This window comes from Trachypithecus francoisi, unplaced genomic scaffold, assembly GCF_009764315.1.
Source record: "Trachypithecus francoisi isolate TF-2019V2 unplaced genomic scaffold, Tfra_2.0 Lachesis_group1, whole genome shotgun sequence".
Classification (NCBI taxonomy): domain Eukaryota; kingdom Metazoa; phylum Chordata; class Mammalia; order Primates; family Cercopithecidae; genus Trachypithecus; species Trachypithecus francoisi.
In genome coordinates this window covers 83,158,445-83,181,203 of record NW_022681454.1, presented here as the reverse complement: position 1 = coordinate 83,181,203, position 22,759 = coordinate 83,158,445, and the positions used below count along the sequence as shown (strand labels likewise).

The window sequence follows — 22,759 nt, the reverse complement described above, 5'->3', positions numbered from 1 at the left end:
AACTATAGATGCTCATTTGCATGACACTGATTCTCTGTATTTTTATTTCAAAAATTATATGATTTGAGGGATTCTGGCTCTTGATCCTAAGTTATTAAATATTTGATAGTCTGTCTTCCTACACACAAAGATCTTCAGCCGGAGTGCTCAATGATGTCTCCTTCATGTTTATAACCATAATCATTAAATGTCATGTAATTAATTGCTTAATATCTATTTCCCCTGTAGGAACTGTAAATGTCATGAGATCAGGAACCGTGTCTATGTTGCCCATTACTTGTCCATTATCGTATCTCTAGCATGCAGTTTTATACCATGCATAGTCATTTATTCAACAAATATGTAAATATTAAGTGACAGGCTCTCTTCTAAGCATTGCAGAGTCATTAGGTAACAAAACTAATTTCTGCCCTTGTGGAGCATACACTCTAATAAGGTGGGAAAGACAATAAATAAAGTAATAAACATATAAGCACTCAAAGTTGATTATTGATATGATAAAGAAGAAAACAAGGGAAAGAAATAGAAAATGATATGGGGTGGGGCAGGACTATCTTAGATGGGGTTTTCAGGAAAGGCCTCATTTAGCAGAGACCTGAATATAGAGACAGAGGTAGCCATGCCCACTTCTAGGGGAAGAGTTTGCCCAGCAAGAAAACAACATGTGCAAAGACAGAACTGTGGTGGAGTGTTTAACGAAAAGCAGGGAAGCCACTGTGGCTAAGTTAGAGGAAGCAAGGGGAAGAGGGATTTAAAGAGTTAAGGTCTTAGAAGATAGATCAGGTAGAGAACAGTCAGGAGGCAATTGTAGTAATTCATTCAGTGAGAGGTGAGCATGGTTCAGACCAGGTTGGTACAAGTGGAAGTGGTGACAACAGGTCAGATTCCAGATATATTTTAAGGACAGAGGCAATAAGATTTGGTGATTGATTGTCTGTGGGGTATGTGTGAAAGAGTGAAGTCAAGGATGACTGGATTTTCTGACTTAAAGCTACTAAAAAAGAGGTTGCAATCTGATGATACAGGAAGGACACAAAGAAAAGCAAGCTTGGGGTAGAGGGGAATTAGGAGTTCTATTTGAAAAATAAGGCATTGTAGGCTTTTTTCTCTCCAAAAAAAAAAGAAAGAAAGAAAAAGGAAAATAAGGCATTGTACACGTCAGTGCCTCAGTAATATTCATTGGAATGAATGAATTAAATACTTCTGTATTTTTTTGTACTTAGGATTCCAAACAAGAGGAAATGGAGGCTATACAGCTCTCAGAGTAGCAACGTTAATAGTAAGATAAACTCCACCTTAAATGGGTTGAGGAAAAAAATAATAATAATGAAATAAACAACACTGCCTTCCACAGCTCTTTGAGTGCAAAGGTTCTCATATAGATCTCATTGGCAGAGTCTGGGGGTCCAGGACTCAATTATATTATATTTAGTATAATATCATAATTTAGTACATACATACAAGTGTGTTCTTTTATGAGACAATTCATCAAATTGCCTCCTCAAAATAGCTAATGTGAGTCAATATATTCATTCATTCAGTGTACATTTATTCAGTACCTATTAACTCTTCCTCATTTAGAGACCTTGAGTCCACAGTAGTCATCCCTGGGTATACATGGTGATTGGTTTGGTTGAAAAAAATCCACATATAAGTAGGCCCACACAGTTCAAGCCCAAGTTGTTCAAGGGTCAACTTTAAATAGAATGTACAGGATTAAGAAAATGCTATTGTTTTTAGTTTAAAAAAAAAAAAAGGATGTTACATGCTAGACACTGGGCAAGGGAGTATTCATTAGATCCCCTACTGTGAAAAGCAATTTGCCTAGTCAAGAGTACCACCTTGGGACATTAGACAAACTTTGGTTAAAATCTCAAATTTTCTACTTGGTTAGCTGTGTTACCTAGGTCAAGTTATGTCCTTCATGATTTCTTAATTAAATGATCAATCTAATGTGTAAACTGCCAAAAATGAAGTGCTCCATCTATGGTTAGATTCCTGCTAATGAGCAAACTATCTTTGGTTATAATTTAGCTTCTCAGGTAGATTTGTTTACAAGGAAACTTACTAGTTACAGAATACGAGCATCCAATCTGTAAAACCAGATCCTTGAAAGTTAAGTTTATATGAAATCAGTCCCCAGAATTCCCTAATCACTAAACAAGTAAATAAAATAAAATTTTGATCACACACAATCCTACCTCTGGGAGTTGTACACTTACCAGGGTACTATCATGTCTTTTTAACTGCTGTTGCGTTAAAGTTTGTTTTATCTGATATAAGAATCCTGCCTGCTTTTGGTGTCCTTTTGCATGAAATGTCTTTTTCCACTCCTTTACCTTAAGTTTATGTGAGTCCTTATGTGTTAGGTGAGTCTCCTGAAGGCAGCAGATAGTTGGTTGGTGAATTCTTATCCATTCTGTAATTCTTCATTGTTTAAGTGGAGCATTTTGGCCATTTACATTCAATGGTAGTATTGAGATGTGAGGTACCATTCCACTCATTGTACTACTTGTTGCCCGTATACTTTGGTTTTTTTGTTTTTTTAAATTTAATTTCCATGTATTTGCATGGTTTTGAAGGTTTCTTTTAGAGTTGATTTCAGGTTTTATTTCACTGTGGTCTGAGAGTGCTTGATATAATTTCACTCTTAAATTTCTTAAATTGAGAAATAAAGAGAAAGAGTACAAAGAGAGAAATTTTACAGCTGAGCCTCCAGGGGTGCCATCACATATTGGTAGGACCATGATATGTCCCAATAAACCTATCATAAACTGAAAATATCGTAAGTTGAACACGCATTTAATACCCCAATACACCCACCATAAAGTAGAAAAATCATAAAACGAACCATCATAAGTAGAGGAACATCTGTATACTGTAGTCTAAGTTTTTGCTCATGAAAAAGTAGCTAGACTTCAAACTGGACAAAATGTACAAAACAACAACAGAAGTATGAAACTAGAGAAATGGGGGGAAAATGAGTTGAACCCTGTCCAAAGACCATTTTTAATCTGTGACATGAGAAAAGGAAACCAAGCACAACCCAGCAGTCTTGTTTAGCTAAGGAATCAGAAATATGACCTTGGAGATTGAAGTAGCTAGAATTTTCAGAGCAAAGTACTAGAGAAGAGGAAGCAATGTAGAGAAAGAGCCAGAAATCTGTGGAGAGGTCTTTTCCAGTCTTTGTGGAATGCTAATCTGGACATGCATAAATGAAAACTCCACAGACCGGACAAACAATAACTGCCAAGGTATTAACAGTTAAATAATCCCAAAACTCACACAGACCTTGGAGATATTCAAGTTACTACCTGTAGACTGGAGAGATTCAGTGAAGACCTCAGGCATTAATAATGCTTACATGAACTTGGCATGGTGACTCATGCCTGTAATCCCAGCACTTTTGGAGGCTGAGGCAGGCAGATCATTTGAGGTCAAGAGTTCAAGACCAGCCTGACCAACAAGGTGAAACCCCGTCTCTACTAAAAATACAAAAGAAAAAAAAATTAGCTGGGCGAGGTGGCACATGCCTATAGTCCCAGCTACTCAGGAGGCTGAGGCAGGAGAATCACTTGAACCTCGGAGGTGGAAGTTGCAGTGAGCAGAGATCACACCACTGTACTCCAGTTGGGCAACAGAGTGAGACTCTATCTCAAAAATAAATAAATAAATAAATAAAATAATATAAATGCTCACATGAAAAGCCACACTTTAATAGCAGGGCTAACCTAACTCTAGGTTAAAGGATACAGTACCCCCTTATTGGTGGTTTTACTTTCAACAATTTTATTTACTTGTGGCTGAGCATGGTCTGAAAATATTTAAGCAAAATTCCAAAAATAAACAATTCATAAGTTTGATGTATTATCAGAAGGTCAGTAGTAGCCTGATGCTACCTCACAATGCCAAATCATTCATCTCCTTCATCTCATCACATAGGCATTATATCATCTCACATCATCACAAGAAAGGTGAATATAGTATAATAAGATATTTTGAGAGAGAGAGACCACATTCACATAACTTTTATTAAAGTATATTGTCATACTTGTTCAATTTTATTATCAGGTGTTAATCTCTTTCCATGCCTAATTTATAATTTGAACTTTATCACAGGCAAAAATATATAGTGTATATAAAATTTAGTACTGTCCATGGTTTCAGGCACCCCCTGGGGGTCTTGGAACATATTCCCTGCAGATGAAAGAGAACTATGATACTCTCAACCTACCACATAAGTCTTAAAGGAAGCTCATAAAGGATCAAGCTAATTTCCAAATAATTCAAATTTCGTCCCCTAAGGAGGCAATAAAATCCAAACACTTCACAATATGGACTAATAATGTCTGGAATTCAATCAGAAATTACTAGACACATAAAGAAGCTGGAAAATGTGACCTATAATCAGGAAAAAAATCAGTCAATAGCTGCGTACCCAGAAGTGACAGAAATCATGGAATATGGCTGGGCACAGTAGCTCACACCTGTAATCCCAGCACTTTGGGAGGCCGAGGCAGGTGGATCACCTGAGGTCAGGAGTTTGAGACCAGCCTGGCCAACATGGTGAAATCTCATCTCTACTAAAACTTCAAAAATTAGCCAGGCATGGTGGCATTCTCCTGTAGTCCCAGCTACCCAAGAGGCTGTGAGGTAGGAGAATTGCTTGAACCCAGGAGGCAGAGGTTGTAGTGAGCCAAGATCATGCTCCTGCACTCTCCAGCCTAGTAACAGAGAGAGACTTCATTTCAAAACTAATAATAATAATAATGGAATTAGCAAACAAAGACATTAAAATATGTATTATAAATATGCTCAAGAATTCAAAATAAATCAAGTATACAATCAACAAATTTAAAACATAGGAAAAAATAACAGAACTTCCAGAAATTAAAATATCTGAAATTAAAAATTTATTAGATGTCTGTTCAGTAGAATAGAAAATGCAGATGATAAAATCAGTGAATGTGAAAACATAGCAATTGAAGCTGCCAAAATAAAGCAAAAACAGATAAAACATTGGAATCTTAGTAACTCATGGAACTATATTAACTAGATCAATATGTATAATTGGTACCCTAGAAGAGAGGAGGTAAAAACAAATATTTGAAGAAATAATGTTCAATAATTTTCCAAATTTGATGAGAAGTATAAAATGACATATTCAAGAATTTCAATGAACCCCAAGCAGAATAAAAACAAAGAAAATCACTTCAAGGCAAATAAAAGCCCAATTACTAACAAGTGATTTTTTTTTTTTTTTTTTTTGAGATGGAGTTTCACTCTTGTTGCTCAGGCTGGAGTGCTATGGTGTGATCTCGGCTCACCGCAACCTCCGCCTCCCAGGTTCAAGTGATTCTCCTGCCTCAGCCTCCTGAGTATCTGGGATTACAGGCATACGCCACCACCCCAGCTAATTTTTGTATTTTCAGTAGAGATGGGGCTTCTCCAGGTTGGTCAGGCTGGTCTTGAACTCCTGACCTCAGATGACCTGCCCACCTCAGCCTCCCAAAGTGTTGTGATTACAGGCATGAGCCACTGCACCTGGCAACAATAAGTGATTTTTTTTAAAAAAATTAAACAGCCAGAGGGAGAAAGTAGGCACATTACCTACAGTGCGGGGAGGAGGAGTGGAAAGGATAACACAGACTTGTAAATGAGAAACAATGTAAGCTTAGCATATAACAAAGTAATATTTTTAAAGAGCTGAAAGTAAATAAATACTGTTAACTTATACTTTTGTACCTAGGAAAATAGCTTTTGAAAATAAAGGCAAAATACATCTTTTTTGAACAAACAAAAACTGGGAGAACTTATTGCTAGCAAATCTACATTATAAGAAATATTAAAGGAACTAATCTTTAGCCTTGAATCCAACCACATCAATTTTTATAAAACATGTACTCAGACTAAAAACCTAATCAAAAGCAAAGATTTTCAGATTGATTACAAAAGTAAAATGCAACTACATGTAATTTATAAGAAATAAGCTTTAAATATAAAGACACAGGTTAGATATAAAGTGGGGAAAAAGCATGTCATAATAATAAATGCTAATAGGCTGGGCATGATGGCTCAGGTCTGTAATCCCAGCACTTTGAAAGGCCAAAGCAGGTGGATCTCTTGAGACCAGGAGTTCAAGACCAGCCTATTCACCAACATGTTGAAATATACATACTAAACATACAAAATTTAGCCAGGTGTGGTGGCATGCACCTGTAATTCCAGCTACTTGGGAGGCTGAGGTAAGAGAATCACTTGACCCCGGGAGATGGAGGTTGCAGTGAGCCAAAATTGCACCACTGCACTCCAGCCTGGGTGACAGAGCAAGACTCTGTTTAAAAAAAATGCTAATAACACAGCTGATTTAGCTATATTAATATCAGACAAAGTAAATTTCAAATCAGAAAGTATTGCCAGAATAAACAGGGACATTTAATCATGATAAAATTGTCAATTAATTAAGGAGACATAATAATCCTACTTGTGTTTGTATCTAATGACCAAGTTTGTAAAATTCATGAAGCAAAAACTGGCAGCTCAAATTTATAGACCAATCCACAATTACAGTTTATTTTAACACTCCTTTCTTACTAATTGGTTAAACAAATTTAAAAATTGGCAATAAACTACATTTAGAGCAAGCAACTTAACCCAATTGACATTCCTAAAACACTACACCCAGCAACTGCAGAATACACATTCTTTTCAATTTAACTTGGAACATCCACCAAGACAGATCATATGCTGGGCCATAAACCAAATCTCAATATATTTCAAATAACTATTATTGTACAGAACATGCTCTGTGTCCAAAAGAGGATTAAACTGATAATCAGTAACAGAAGGATATCCGGAAAAGATGCGGTTTTCTGAAAATAAAGCAACACATTCCTTTATAACCCATGGGTCAAAGAAGAAAGCACAAAGAGAACTTTAAAATATTTTGAAATAAATGATAATAAAAATATTATCATTATATTATATATCAAATAATATATATCAATAATATATCAAAATTTGTGGGATGGGGCTAAAGCAGTATCTGAAGGCAAATGCTAGATTTAAACATTTGTATTGAAAGAGAATAAAGGTTTAAAATCAAAGTCTAAACTTTCACCTTGGAAACTGGAAAAAGAATAGCAAATTAAACTCCAAGTAGAACGAAGGATGTAATAAAAGTAAGAGTAGATATCAATGAAAATTGAAAAATGGATAAAGAAAATCAATAAAGGTAAGAGCTAGTTCTTGTAAAGATTCATAAAATTGAATTCATAACCTCCTAACCAGACTGATTGAGAAAAAAATTACCAAGTGAGGTACAGTACTAGGCTGGACTGCAACATTTCTGCAAAGAGCCTCAAGCCCCACTTTGTAACTGCCCGAGGAGTTCTTCCTACATGCTACATAAAGACAGACCACAACACTGTAGTAGAGAAAGTTTAATAGACACAAGGCTAGTCATGCCACATGGGAAATGGAGTTTGTACTCAAATGATCTCCAAAGGTCTTAGGTCAGGGGTTTTTCAAAGCGGGGAAGGAGGGGGTGACCAAGTAATAGGTGCTTGCTGTTGATTGATTGGGGTGGAGATGAAATAGTAAGGAGTCAAAGCTGTCCTTCTGTGGGCTGAATTGCTTCTGGGTGGGACCACATGAGCTGGGTTGGCTGGTCCAGGTGGAGCCGTGGGTGTCAGACACGCAAAAAAAAAAAAAAATCCCAAAAAGATATCTCAAAAGGCCAGTGTTAGGTTCTACAATATTGATGTTATTTGCAGGAGTAATTGGGGAAGCTGCATATCTTATAATCTCTGGAATAATGGCTGGCAGTGGTTTATGTCTGCACCTTAGCAGGACTCAGGCTCCCCTCATCCCCACAGCCTGATGGCCTCCCATTAGCTTTACAAAAGTGAATGAGTTTTAGGATAAGATTTATTATCATTTAAACTATAGCCTAAATATCTTCCAAAGTTAGCTTGGCCCTGTGAACCCTGAAAATCTGAGACATGTCTCAGTTAATTTACAAAGTTTATTTTGCCAACGTTGAGAACACAACCCCATGACACAGCCTCAGGAGGTCCTGACAACATGTGCCCAAGGTGGTCAGAGCACAGTTGGGTTTTATACATTCTAGGGACACATGAGACATCAATCAACACATGCAAGATGAACACTGGTTCTGTCTGGAAAGGCAGGACAACTCAAAGCAAAAGCAGGAAGACTGGAAGCAGGGAAGAGGCTTCCAGGTTATAGGTAGGTAAGAGACAAATGGTTGCATAGGTAGGTAAGAGACAAACTTTTGAGTTTCTGATTAACCTCTCCAAAGGAGGCAATCAGATATACATTTATCCCAGTAAGCAGAGGGGTGACTTTGAATAGAGTGGGAGGCAGGTTGGCCCTAAGCAGTTACCAACTTAACTTTTTTCTTTAGCTTAGTGATTTGGGAGCCCCAAGATTTATTTTCCTTTCACATTTTCCCACCTTTTCTTTTAAAAAATCATTTGAAGAAAGCATTTTAGAAGAAAATGAGTCTCCGGTCTGAGGTTTTGTCTGATCTCTCATGGCTAGGATGGTTTATTCCTAGATGAGTAGGTCCTGAGTTATTTAGGAAGGCTCATTTTTAGCAGGTTGTGAAGTCTCATATCCTATAAAGAGAAAATAGGGGGAGGAAGGGAGAAAAACAAGAACAAAGGAACAATCCTGGAAAATGCATACAGGCCACACTACTCTGAAGTACAAACATCAACAGATAGGTAGTAAGTGGCTTATGTATGTAAATAGGTTGTTGTTATTTTCTTCTGAAGTTTAAGTTGTCTAGCATCTGTTCACAGGGCTTTATGAATGCACAGCTTAGTTTTCAGTGACTCCAAATTAGGATAAATACGAGGGGAAAAGAAGGAAAAGAAACTGAAAGCATTATTTTGAAGGCTTGTAGTCAAGAAAAATTAGAGAAGGGACTGGAGCAAGATGGCCGAATAGGAACAGCTCCAGTCTTCAGCTCCCAGCACAAGCTACAAAGAAGATGGGTGATTTCTGCATTTTCAACTGAGGTACCGGGTTCATCTCACTGGGGAGTGCCAGACAATCAGTGCTAGTCAGCTGGTACAGCCCGATCAGAGAGAGCTGAAGCAGGGCGAGGCATTGCCTCACCTGGGACGTGCAAGGGGGAAGGGAATCCCTTTTCCTAGCCAGGGGAACTGAGACACACAACACCGGGAAAATTGGGTAACTCCGACCCTAATACTGCGCTTTACCAAGGGTCTTAGCAAACGGCACATTAGGAGATTATATCCCATTCCTGGCCAGGAGGGTCCCACACCCACGGAGCCTCCCTCATTCCTAGCACAGCAGTCTGCGATCTAAGTGCACGGCAGCAGCAAGGCTGGGGGAGGGGCGCCCGCCATTGCTGAGGCTTAAGTAGGTAAACAAAACCTCCAGGAAGTTCGAACTGGGTGGAGCCCACAGCAGCTCAAGGAGGCCTGCCTGTGTCTGTAGACTCCACCTCTGGGGACAGCACACAGCTAAACAAAAAGCAGCAGAAACCTTGGCAGATGCAAATGACCCTGTCTGACAGCTTTAAAGAGAGTAGTGGATCTCCCAACACCGAGGTTGAGATGTGAGAACGGACAGACCGCCTGCTCAAATGGGTCCCTGACCCCTGAGTAGCCTAACTGGGAGATATCCTCAACTAGGTGCAGACCGACACCCCACACCTCACACGGCGGGGTACACCCCTGAGATGAAGCTTCCAGAGCAAGAATCAGACAGGAACACTCGCTGATCAGCAATATTCTATCTTCTGCAGCCTCTGCTGCTGATACCCAGGCAAACAGGGTCTGGAGTGGACCTCAAGCAATCTCCAACAGACCTACAGCTGAGGGTCCTGACTGTTAGAAGGAAAACTAACAAACAGAAAGGACACCCACACCAAAACCCCATCAGTATGTCACCATCATCAAAGACCAAAGGCAGATAAAACCACAAAGACGGGGAAAAAGCAGGGCAGAAAAGCTGGAAATTCAAAAAATCAGAGTGCATCTCCTCCTCCAAAGGAACGCAGCTCATCACCAGCAATGGATCAAAGCTGGATGGAGAATGATTTTGACGAGTTGAGGGAAGAAGGCTTCAGTCCATCAAACTTCTCAGAGCTAAAGAAGGAATTACGTACCCAGCGCAAAGAAATTAAAAATCTTGAAAAAAGAATGGAAGAATGGATAACTAGAATAATCAATGCAGAGAAGGCCATAAAAGAACTGACAGAGATAAAAACCACGACACAAGAAATACATGACAAATGCACAAGCTTCAGTAACCGACTCGATCAACTGGAATAAAGAGTTTCAGCGATTGAGGATCAAATGAATGAAATGAAGTGAGAAGTCTGAAGAAAAAAGAGGAAAAAGAAATGAACAAAGTCTTCAAGAAGTATGGGATTATGTGAAAAGACAAAATCTACATCTGATTGGGGTGCCTGAAAGTGAGGGGGAAAATGGAACCAAGTTGGAAAACACTCTTCAGGATATCATCAGGAGAACTTCCCCAACCTAGTAAGGCATGCCAACATTCAAATTCAGGAAATACAGAGAATGCCACAAAGATACTCCTCGAGAAGCACAACTCCAAGACACATAATTGTCAGACTCACCAAAGTTGAAATGAAGGAAAAAATGTTAAGGGCAGTCAGAGAGAAAGGTCGAGTTACCCACAAAGGGAAGCCCATCAGACTAACAGCAGATCTCACGGCAGAAACTCTACAAGCCAGAAGAGAGTGGGGGCCAATATTTAACATTCTTTTTTTTTTGAATCGGAGTCTTGCTCTGTCGCCCAAACTGGAGTGCAGTGGCCGGATCTCAGCTCACTGCAAGTTCCGCCTTTCAGGTTCACGCCATTCTCCTGCCTCAGCCTCCCGAGTAGCTGGGACTACAGGCGCCCGCCACCTCGCCCGGCTAGTTTTTTTTTTTTTTTTTTTTTTGTATTTTTTAGTAGAGAGGGGGTTTCACCAGGTTAGTCAGGATGGTCTCGATCTCCTGACCTTGTGATCCACCCGTCTTGGCCTCCCAAAGTGCTGGGATTACAGGTTTGAGCCACCGCGCCCAGCCTCAACATTTTTAAAGAAAAGAATTTTCAACCCAGAATTTCATATCCAGCCAAACTAAGTTTCATAAGTGAAGGAGAAATAAAATCCTTTACAGACAAGCAAATGCTTAGAGATTTTGTCACTACCAGGCCTGCCTTATAAGAGATCCTGAAGAAAGCACTAAACATGGAAAGGAACAACCGGTACCAGCCACCGCAAAAACATGCCAAAATGTAAAGACCATCGATGCTAGGAAGAAACTGCATCAACTAACGAGCAAAATAACCAGCTAATATCACAATGACAGGATCAAGTTGACACATAACAATATTAACAATAAATGTAAATGGACTAAATGGTCTCATTAAAAGACACAGACTGGCAAATTGGATAAAGAGTCAAGATCCATCAGTTTGCTGTATTCAGGAGACCCATCTCACATGCAGATACACATAGCCTCAAAATAACAGGATGGAGGAAGATCTACCAAGCAAATGGAGAACAAAAAAAAGCAGGGGTTACAATCCTAGTCTCTGATAAAACAGACTTTAAACCATCAAAGATCAAAAGAGACAAAAAAGGACATTACATAATGGTAAAGGGATCAACTCAACAGGAAGAGCTAACTATCCTAAATATATATGCACCCAATACAGGAGCACCCAGATTCATAAAGCAAGTCCTTAGAGACTTACAAAGACACTTAGATTCCCATACAATAATAATGGGAGACTTTAACACCCCACTGTCAACATTAGACAGATCAACGAGACAGAAAGTTAACAAGGATATCCAGGAATTGAACTCAACTCTGCACCAAGTGGACCAAATAGACATCTACAGAACTCACCACCCCAGATCAACAGAATATACATTCTTCTCAGCACCACATCGCACTTATTCCAAAATTGACCACACAGTTGGAAGTAAAGCACTCTTCAGCAAATGTAAAAGAACAGAAATTATAACAAACTGTGTCTCAGACCACAGTGCAATCAAACTAGAACTCAGAACTAAGAAACTCAATCAAAACTGCTTAACTACATGGAAACTGAATAACCTGCTCCTGAATGACTACTGGGTACATAACGAAATGAAGGCAGAAATAAAGATGTTCTTTGAAACCAATGAGAACAAAGATACAACATACCAGAATCTCTGGGACACATTTAAAGCAGTGTGTAGAGGGAAATTTAGAGCACTAAATGCCCACAAGAGAAAGCAGGAAAGATCTAAAATGGACACCCTAACATCACAATTAAAAGAACTAGAGAAGCAAGAACAAACACATTCAAAAGCTAGCAGAAGGCAAGAAATAACTAAGAACAGGAGCAGAACTGAAGGAGACAGAGACACAAAAAACCCTCCAAAAAATCAATGAATCCAGGAGCTGGTTTTTTGAAAAGATCAACAAAATTGAGGCCAGGCGCGGTGGCTCAAGCCTGTAATCCCAGCACTTTGGGAGGCCGAGATGGGCGGATCAAGAGGTCAGGAGATCGAGACTATCCTGGCTAACACGGTGAACCCCGTCTCTACTAAAAAATACAAAAAACTAGCCGGGCGAGGTGGCGGGCGCCTGTAGTCCCAGCTACTTGGGAGGCTGAGGCAGGAGAAGGGCGTAAACCCGGGAGGCAGAGCATGCAGTGAGCTGAGATCTGGCCACTGCACTCCAGCCTGGTGACAGAGCAAGACTCCGTCTCAAAAAAAAAAAAAAAAAAAAAAAAATGATAGACTGCTAGCAAGACTAATAAAGAAGAAAAGAGAGAAGAATCAAATAGATGCAATAAAAAATGATAAAGGGGATATCTCCACCAACCCCACAGAAATACAAACTACCATCAGAGAATACTACAAACACCTCTATGCCAATAAACTAGAAAATCTAGAAGAAATGGATAATTTCCTGGACACTTACACTCTCCCAAGACTAAATCAGGAAGAAGTTGAATCTCTGAATAGACCAATAGCAGGCTCTGAAATTGAGGCAATAATTAATAACCTACCAACCAAAAAAAGTCCAGGGCCAGATGGATTCACAGCCGAATTCTATGAGAGGTACAAGGAGGAGCTGGTACCATTCCTTCTGAACCTATTCCAATCAATAGAAAAAGAGGGACTCCTCCCTAACTCATTATATCAGGCAAAGGATATGAACAGACATTTCTCAAAAGAAGACATGCATACAGCCAACAGACACATGAAAAAATGCTTGTCATCACTGGCCATCAGAGAAATGCAAATCAAAACAATGAGATACCATTTCACACCAGTTAGAATGGCAATCATTAAAAAGTCAGGAAACAACAGGTGCTGGAGAGGATGGGGAGAAATAGGAACACTTTTACATTGTTGGTGGGATTGTAAACTAGTTCAACCACTGTGGAAAACAGTATGGCAATTCCTCAAGGATCTAGAACTAGAAATACCATATGACCCAGCCATCCCATTACTGGGTATATACCCAAAGGATTATAAATCATGCTGCTATAAAGACACATGCATATGTATGGTTATTACGGCACTATTCACAATAGCAAAGACTTGAAATCAACCCAAATGTCCATCAGTGACAGACTAGATTAAGAAAATGTGGCACATATACACCATGGAATACTATGCAGCCATAAAAAAGGATGAGTTTGTGTCCTTTGTAGGGACATGGATGCAGCTGGAAACCATCATTCTCAGCAAACTATTGCAAGAACAGAAAACCAAACACTGCATGTTCTCACTCATAGGTGGGAACTGAACAATGAGATCACTTGGACTCAGGAAGGGGAACATCACACACCGGGGCCTATTGTGGGGAGGGGGGAGGGGGAGGGATGGCACTGGAAGTTATACTTGATGTAAATGAGTTGATGGGTGCTGACTAGTTGATGGGTACAGCACACCAACATGGCAAAAGTATACATATGTAACAAACCTGCACGTTGTGCACATGTACCCTAGAACTTAGAACTTAAAGTATATTAAAAAAAAAAAACAAAGAAAAATTAGCATTCAGTACAAACTGTAGAAAATAATAAAAATTGAAAAAACATTAGGCAAGACTGGAATCTAAGAACAGGTATACTATAGTTTTTGAAATACAATTTTTTCTCTGCAGTTTCCCATTTTTACTAATGACAAATCATGGTAGGGCTGATTTGCTTTATTTTTTATTATTTATTTATTTATTTATTTAATTTTCTGAGACGGAGTCTTGTTCTTGTTGCCAGGATGGAGTGCAGTGGTATGATCTCAGCTCACTGCAACCTCTGCCTCCCAGGTTCAAGCAATTATCCTGCCTCAGCCTCCCAAGTAGCTGGGATTATAGGTACATGCCACCAAGCCGGGCTAGTTTTTGTATTTTTAGTAGAGATGGGGTTTCACCATCTTGGCCAGGCTAGTCTCCAACTCCTGAACTCATGATGCATCCAGCTTAGCCTTCAAAAGTGTTGGGATTACAGGTGTGAGCCAGTACACCCAGCCCTGACTTGCTTTATTATACCTGGCCTGATTATTTGTTTACAGTGCAACAAGAATAGTTTTTTTCATAGGCTTTTAAATTGGCTTTGATGGAACTTTATTCCATAGAAGAAATCTCAGGGAAGATTTTTTTAAAGTCAAGCCCAGTCATGGATTTGTCCCATCAAATACCTATGAGTTGGGTGAATTCTTTTCCTCTTGAGGTTCCAAGATAAACCTGGGGCTCGTGAACCTGTCAGAAAGTGATGTTCTTTACTCACCATAGGTAGGAACCCCGTACAGGGACTGGGTAGACAAAGGTATGAGGTCAGATTTCCCAAGGGGCTTGTATTGATTCCATAAGTCAAGTTTGATTCCTTAAAGCAAAGCACACCATCCCAGTAAAGAGCCTTGGTAAAATAACTAGTTTCTCCAATTGTGTCCTGTTACAAATGAAAACAGATTCTTATTGCATCTACACAAATAACTATATTGTTATAAGTTAAGAATACTCACAAATAGTTTCCAAATTCTGTAGAAATCAGGTACCAAGAAAGAAATATGCTCCAAATTTTATTCATAGGAGTATACTTACTCAATTGTTAAAAGCTGTAAATAGCTTAAACGTTTTCTTGGCTTTGAAAAACAAAAGGATCAGCACCATTTTAAGCAAAAAGTTAGACATATTCCTTCAGACTTCTATTAGTTTAGTCCATGCAGTTAATTCTTGTTCTGCTTGATATTCATGAATATTTCATCTCTCCATGAGTCCTGGAAGTTTTTCATCTATTCTGACGTCACAATCTCCAAAGTTATCAGAAACCTGCATTCAAGAGCACCTGTTAGAGTTTTATAAAACCACCTTCTAAAGAGAACCAAAAAAGACAACAATTGTCTGTGGATGACAAAAAGATTTAGGGCAGCCATAGTCAAAGACACAATTGACAAGGAAATTTGTTACCTCTGTTGCACACAATAATTTGACATAACAATTATAATTATTACTGATAATATACACTAAGTCATACTAGAATTATAGGAGTTTCCCATAATTTTAGAATACACACCAATAACATTTTTATACAAATACAGCCCAAAGAAAACCAAACACTATTTCTTATTTGACAGTGTTTCCTTTATAATTTTTATACCAAATAACCAAATATGTCATTTTTTGACTTTAGGGAACCTATTAATAACATCTTAAAGGATTAATTAGTTCAAAAAAGACATAAATTTTTTTTTTGAGACAGAGTCTCTCTCTGTCACCCAGGCTGGAGTGCAGTGGCATGATCTCAGCTCACTGCAACCTTCATCTCCCCGGTTCAAGTAATTCTCCTGCCTCAGCCTCCCCAGTGGTTGTGATTACAGGCATGTGCCACCATGCCCAGCTAATTTTTGTATTTTTTGGTACAGAGTTTCACCATGTTGGCCAGGCTGGTCTCAAATTCTTGACCTCAAATAATCCTCCCTCCTTGGCCTCCCAAAATGCTTGAATTATGGGTGTGAGCCACCATGCCCAGCCAAAAAAAGACATAATTTATAATTTGATTTTGGAAAGTTTGTCAAATATCAAAGGTTTAAAACACTTGATATCACAAAATAGGATTATAGGTTATTATAAAATAAGTCATTCATTTAACCAGAGTGATAACTCAAGGATTTAAAAAAAAAAGTGAAAACCTTCATTCTTTGAGAGAGGACACTTAATTTTCTAAACAATTAGCTCTAATAAAAACAGCATGAAGCCAATTAAATTTGTTTTTCAAAATTTTATAAACAATCTATAAAATTTTAACATTGATCATAAAATTTAACTTCCATAAGCCTTTTATAACCTTCATAACCTTTATTAAGGAGTTGGTTAATGCTTCAACTAAGTCTTATTAATTTGAGACAGGTGCCCATATGCTGGTCTTGAATAAGTGTGTCTTTGACATTAATGTTTAATTTAGAAAGAAATTGAACTTATTTTATCTCTTAAAATCGGCCCTTACAATCTCACATGCCCACCTCTTCCACAATAGTCCCTGGACTTTGAGGAGTTGAATGGCTTTAACTTCTGACCCTGTGTCTCAGGAATGCAGTTTATTTTGATTGGCATATTCTGATGCCAATCAAGGGAGCCTGAAGATGAGGCTTTAATTGCTGTTGGTGTTTTAAGATTTAGCAGGATTTGGTGTCCTTTTTAGACCCAGGAGTCAAAGCCCTGTAACTTAATGTCACAAGTACTTTAAAAGCACATACAGAAAGATACATGGATGTAATAACCTTACTTTAAAAAAAATTTTAATCTCAGTTTTTTTCCTAAGCAAACCAAAACTTAATAATAATGCCATAGGAATTATTTTTATAAAACCTAAAATCTGTTAGGCCAGTTACCAAAAGGCAAAAGAAAAGACCTTCACAGTGTACAGAACATTACGTTGGAAGAAAACATTTCCTTTAGATCTTTAAGAAAATATTGTTATCATCAGGCCACAACAAACAGAACTTGAGGAAACAAAAACTTATATGAGTTGAAGGACAGCATTATTATTTCACTCCTTTTAAAAGGGGAGAGAAAACCAAAACCGGCAAGATGCAATAAAAGTTTAACTTTAGGTTAAGATACAAATAAAACCTCTTATAATTTATTAAGAGTAAATCAATACTTTAAGGAACTTTTATTTTTCTAATCAATTCTTTACTATATAAATATTTTTGGTTTTTTTAACATCAAACCCAGTCTCTGGAAAGACCATTATAATTTCCCTTTAACTACAGACAACTTGATCATATAAAAGTTTTTGGATTTTTTAAATAAATTCCTTCATTGTGACTTACCCAGACCATTAATGACATGTTGGACTTTCCAGTTTGTCCTGAATATCCCTCTTTCTTAAACAACTAGTCATTTCATTCTAGGTCTAAATTTACCATGTAAGATTCTTTCTCATATAAAATTATTTTTCTTTAAGCTTTCTTACCAAAATATACCTCTTCATTTTTATAAGTTTCTTTACACCTCTCTTATTTCCTGGTTCCTTCTACCTTGTTTTATACATAACCTTTAAGCTTTGAATTAGAAAAAAATTGTCTGCCTTTTCTAAAAGGACACTTTTTTTTAGAAAGAATGTTTTCCGACAATATATTTTTATTGGAAAATACCTAAATAATGAAATGGTTTAGTATAACTTTAGATTCTAAATTATGACAAGTTTGTCTACAAGTGTTTATCCCATTACATCTATTTTATTTTATTCATTTACCTACATTATTTATGAAAACTGTGATAGTCATCATTTAAAGTTATGAAACTCACCTTTGCAAAATTCTGAGACAGTGAAAAAGACATGACCTGACTCCATCTTGCTTCTAACCTCCAAGCTCTCCTTGTTCATTCCCGAACTTTAGAAGTAATTTAATTTATAGTTTAACTTTGAAACAAAGACAGTAATAGTCCTTTCCCCCAAACAAATTTCCTTGCTGCCTGTGGATTAGACTGCCTAATGCCACAATATTAGAAGTTATGGTAATTTTACTAAATAATTCAAGATATGGCTATTTTCATTAAATCAATAGCAATGTCTTATGTATTAAAGGTTATGAAAGCAATCTTGGGCTGGGTTTATAGGTTTGTAACCCCTATGCCAAATTTTGACACCTTATAGTATTTGGCAGGGATAAGTATGAAATTGCTTGATTAATAAATGCAAACAAAAATGTATGCTGGCAATTCTTAAGACATTTCTAATATTACTTTATCAATAATTTTAAAGGTAGGTTATTTATTAAAGATTTTACAGCTGGGTGTGGTGGCTCATGCCTGTAATCCCAGCACTTTGGGAGGCCTAGGTGGGCGGATCATGAGGTCAGGAGATCAAGAACAGCTTACCTAACATGGTGAAACCCCGTCTCTATTAAAATTATGAAAAATTAACTGGGTGTGGTGGTGTGCACCTGTAATCCTAGCTACTCAGAAGCTGAGGCAGGCAAATCACTTGAACCCGGGAAGCAATGGTTGCAGTGAGCTTATATCATGACACTGCACTCTAGCCTGGGCGACAGAGCCAGACTCTGTCTCAAAGAAAAAAAAAAAGATTTTATTTAAGTCATGTAAACTTGAAAAAGCATTGGACAGTCACACACAGTGACTCATGCTGTAGTCCCAGCAGTTTGGGAGGCTGAGGTGGGCAGATCACCTGAGGTCAGGAGTTCAAGACCACCCTGATCAACATGACAAAATCCCATCTCTACTAAAATACAAAAATTAGCCAAGTGTGGTGGTGTATGCCTGTAATGCCAGCTACATGGGGGGCTGAGGCAGGAGAATTGCTTGAACCCAAAAGACAGAGGTTGCATTGAGCCAAGATCATACCATTGCACTCTAGCCTGGGTGACAGGAGTGAAACTCCATTTCAAAAAAAAAAAAGAAAAGAAAAAGCATTCTACTAGTCTTTCCTTTTTTTGATAAAGTATTTAATTTAAGTGCTTCTGTTTTTCTTTAAGCCAATTAGTTGGAGCTCTTTTATATATTTTCAGTAGTGAAACATTGTGTACTCAACACATAAATACATAGACATAGTAGGCATGCCGATAGAAGTCCATCTTATAGATTCATAGACTTTTGTTTTTCTATCTTAGACTTTCAGATTTTTGATAACCTGTTTCATAACACTAGGCAGTTGTCAGCTAAATAGCCATAAATTTAGATATTAAATGAAACAATGCAGGTGAAAATCAAATAGCAAAATTTACATCCTAAGGTATAGAGAGAAAAAGTCTAGTGGTGCTACAGGGAGATTGACAATGCATGCCAAATCAAACATAAAATTATAGAAATCTATCATAGGATTGTATAAGGAGACCTATTTTATTTAAATAGGGATTATTTATTGTTTAACTGGATCTCTAAGCTCTGGGCAGAGCCCACACTGAATCCTGGGTCTCCAACAAGATAATTATTTTAAGGTTAGACCACATGATGCTTTTACAGTGCAGTTTAAAAACAAAGGCATTTCTAAGTGTCTAAACTACACTCTTACTTAGAAACCCCAGAGTAGCCTTGGTTGCAATAGCTATTAATGAAGAAAACAGAATTCAGTCAACTAAGAAGAAAAAAACAAAAGTTAACTAAAAGAAAAAAAAAAAAAAAGACAAGGTCCTGGGACAGGAAAGAAAAAACAAACAAAACATGAAGGCCTTTTAAATACAAACATGCACACATACACACATACACATCTTGGATGTTAGCTTTTTGATTAAGCTGACTTTTAACCATTGAGTTCCTTTTTTAAAAAACTTTTTAAATCTCATTACTATTGTCAGTGAAAAGAGTTGAACTCTAAAATATTTGAAGAGATTTATTCTGAGCCAAATATGAGTGATCATGGCCCATGACACAGCCCTCAGGAGGTCCTGAGAACATGTGCCCAAGGTGGTCAGGGTGCGGCTTGGTTTTATACATTTTAGAGAGGCATGAGACATCAATTAAATACATTTAAGAAATACATTGGTTTGGTCCAGAAAGGTGGGACAACTCAAAACCAGGTGGGTTTGGGGGGGCTTCCAGGCTGTAGGCCAATTTAAACATTTTCTGGTTGATAACTGGTTGAGTTTGCCTAAAGACATGGGATTCATAGAAAGGGAATGTTTGGATTAAGATAAAGATTGCAGAGACCAAAGTTCTTTTGAAGTCTTAATAGTGGCGGCTCTTAGAGACAATAGATGACAAAAGTTTCCTATTCAGATCTTAGTTAATCGCTTTAGGATCAGGAGGATCTAGAAGAAAAAGATCTAGCTATGTTAACAGAGATTCTTTAAAGATGCAAATTCTCCCCTACAAAGAACCGCTTTGCAGGGCCATTTCAAGATATGGCAAAGAAACATGTTTTAGGGTAGAATAATTTTGCTTTTCTCCCTTGTCTCGTAATGTTATGTCAGAGTCAGGTTGGAAAATAAATCACGATATATAGGCTCAAATAAAACCCTTATAATGAGAATTTATGATTTGTAGGACATGACTCCACAGACACCTTAAACAGGAATTTGGGCAAGATAAAAAAATCAGTTTAGTCCTCACTATATTTCACCTAGGACAAATTGCTGCTATTTCAGAAGTAACAAGTATCAAACCAGAACAGGCTTGATTTAGGAACCAAACCCAGGGCTGTTTTGGCAGGAGACAAAGAAAAAAGGCACAACCTTAGCTATGGGGTGGGACCTTAGCAGTGTGGGAGGGCAGCCATTGCTTTCAGTTTGGCCTGGCTAACAAAAAGGTGGCTTTATGTAAATAAAGCCCCTTTAGTAGTCAAAATCAAAAATCTTTCCTCTTTTTTCCTTTTTCCTCCCCTCCACACCACCTTTTTTTTTTTTTTTTTTTAGAATTTAGCCACTTCTCAGGCCTTCTTCCCCATAATTTGGAACTTTCCTTTGGATTTGATCAAGTTGGATAGAGTTGATCAAACCCAATGGGAAAAAGGCCAAAACAACAATAAAAAACAGAAACAAACAACAACAACAACAAACAATTAAGCAAAACAAACAATGGCACAATTTATATGACCACTGAGTGCTCTAATGGTAATGAGAAATTAAGACCAGTTAGTTGTTAATCTTAACTTTAACCAAGACAAACCCCAATTCAGTTACTTACCTAGGGACAAGTCTCAGGCTATAGACTGCTCTCTACCATTCAAGAAGCAGGAAAACAACAACAACAAAAAATAAATAAAAAATAAAATACAAAAAAAAAAAAAAAAACTACTCCTCTTCCCTGTTGGAAGTGAGCCAAACTCCATAAAGGAGTCACCTGCCTTCCAACGTCATAGAAACAGGAAATGTGTCTTTCTTGATGGAAGCAAGTAAAACTCCAAAAAAGAGGAGTTGTACAGCAAAACAAACTTTAGATCTTGACCAAATTCGGGGAAATCAGGGATTCTCTGGAGGGGATGCTCTCAGACTTCAGCAAATTGTCCTATTGGTTTGAGCCATAAAATTAGCTCATGCTGGTACCAAGCACTGATAGGAGATTAGTCAAAGATCAAGGGCATCTCCACTCAGAATCCCTCTGTGGTTACCAAAATTTGAACCCCCAAAATTCAAGACAGGTCTCAGTTAATTTACGATTTATTTTGCCAAGGTTGAGGACGCAACCCCATGACATAGCCTCAGGAGGTCCTGACGACATGTGCCCAAGGTGATGAGAGCACAGCTGGGTTTTATACATTCTAGGGACACATGAGATATCAATCAACATATGCAAGATGAACATTGGTTCTGTCTGGAAAGACGGGACAACTCAAAGCAAAGGCAGGAATATTGGAACCAGAGATGGGGCTTTCCAGGTCATAAGTAGATAAGAGACAAATGGTTGCATTCTTTTGAATTCCTGACTAGCCTCTCTAAAGGAGGCAATCAGATATGCATTTATGTCAGTGAGCAGAGGTGTGAGTTTGAATAGAATGGGAGGCAGGTTGGCCCTAAGCCGTTCCAAGCTTCACTTTTTCCTTTAGCTTAGTTATTTGGGGGCTCCAAGATTTATTTTCCTTTCACAGCCCAATAACCCAGCAATAATTAAGGGAAAGGCAAGATGGAGGATGAATTAGCTCAGCTTACTGTTAAAATTTTCTCAGTGGTACAATTTTTGCAAAGGTGGTTTCTACTCCCCAGTTACCACCGTTCTTGCCTAGTCATCTTATTCTTTGCCACAGAAACCACAGACCTCCCAACAATGTAGCAACTCAAGGGTTAACCTTGACACAGCAGGAATCCTCCCAGACCTCCCAAAGCTCGAAAGACCTGTGGCCTTGTCCCTTGAGGCCCTAAGGCTCTACTGATCATTATTTATTTTGACCATCACCCCCGGGTCTAAGTGTCCTAGCACAAAAGACCCATAAAACAGAAGTTGGCATTTATTATCGCATTCTAATTTTTGAGTCAGAAGAGGAATTTTCCTAGAATCAAAGAATAGGTTAGTTGGAGATTTTTCTAGTGCTCTTCTTTTAATTAAACAAACAATATGCTTTTGGGAGGGAATAAATATCCTCCAAATTTATGTCATTAAAGACAGTGTGTGGTACTATAACGGTAATCTCCAAAGTCATCTAGAAATTGTCAATGAAGGAAAATACACATTTTAAATTTCTGCTAGACAACATTTAAACTGGAAAAACAGTGGTCTTAAATGAGTTTAAATATTTTTTTCTGAATGTTTTTCTCTTTATTTTCAGAATTGAAAAGCAAGAACTACAA

The 22,759-nt window shown here is 38.0% G+C and overlaps 1 long non-coding RNA gene across 3 annotated transcripts in view; it reads right to left on the bottom strand.

The window, feature by feature from the left end:
• LOC117085648 overlaps positions 1-22,759 on the bottom strand; it is a 34,394-nt gene that overhangs the window by 9,724 nt on the left and 1,911 nt on the right. The window contains exons 2-5 of one of the 3 annotated variants that reach the window (XR_004438032.1): positions 15,120-15,347; positions 14,806-14,967; positions 8,479-8,642; positions 5,485-5,544 (exon numbers count right to left, since the gene is read on the bottom strand). This is a non-coding gene — a long non-coding RNA (uncharacterized LOC117085648). Of the gene's footprint in view, positions 1-5,480; positions 5,545-8,478; positions 8,643-14,805; positions 14,968-15,119; positions 15,348-22,759 lie in introns of those variants that run through there. The other 2 variants (XR_004438033.1, XR_004438034.1) reach the window with 2 other exon arrangements.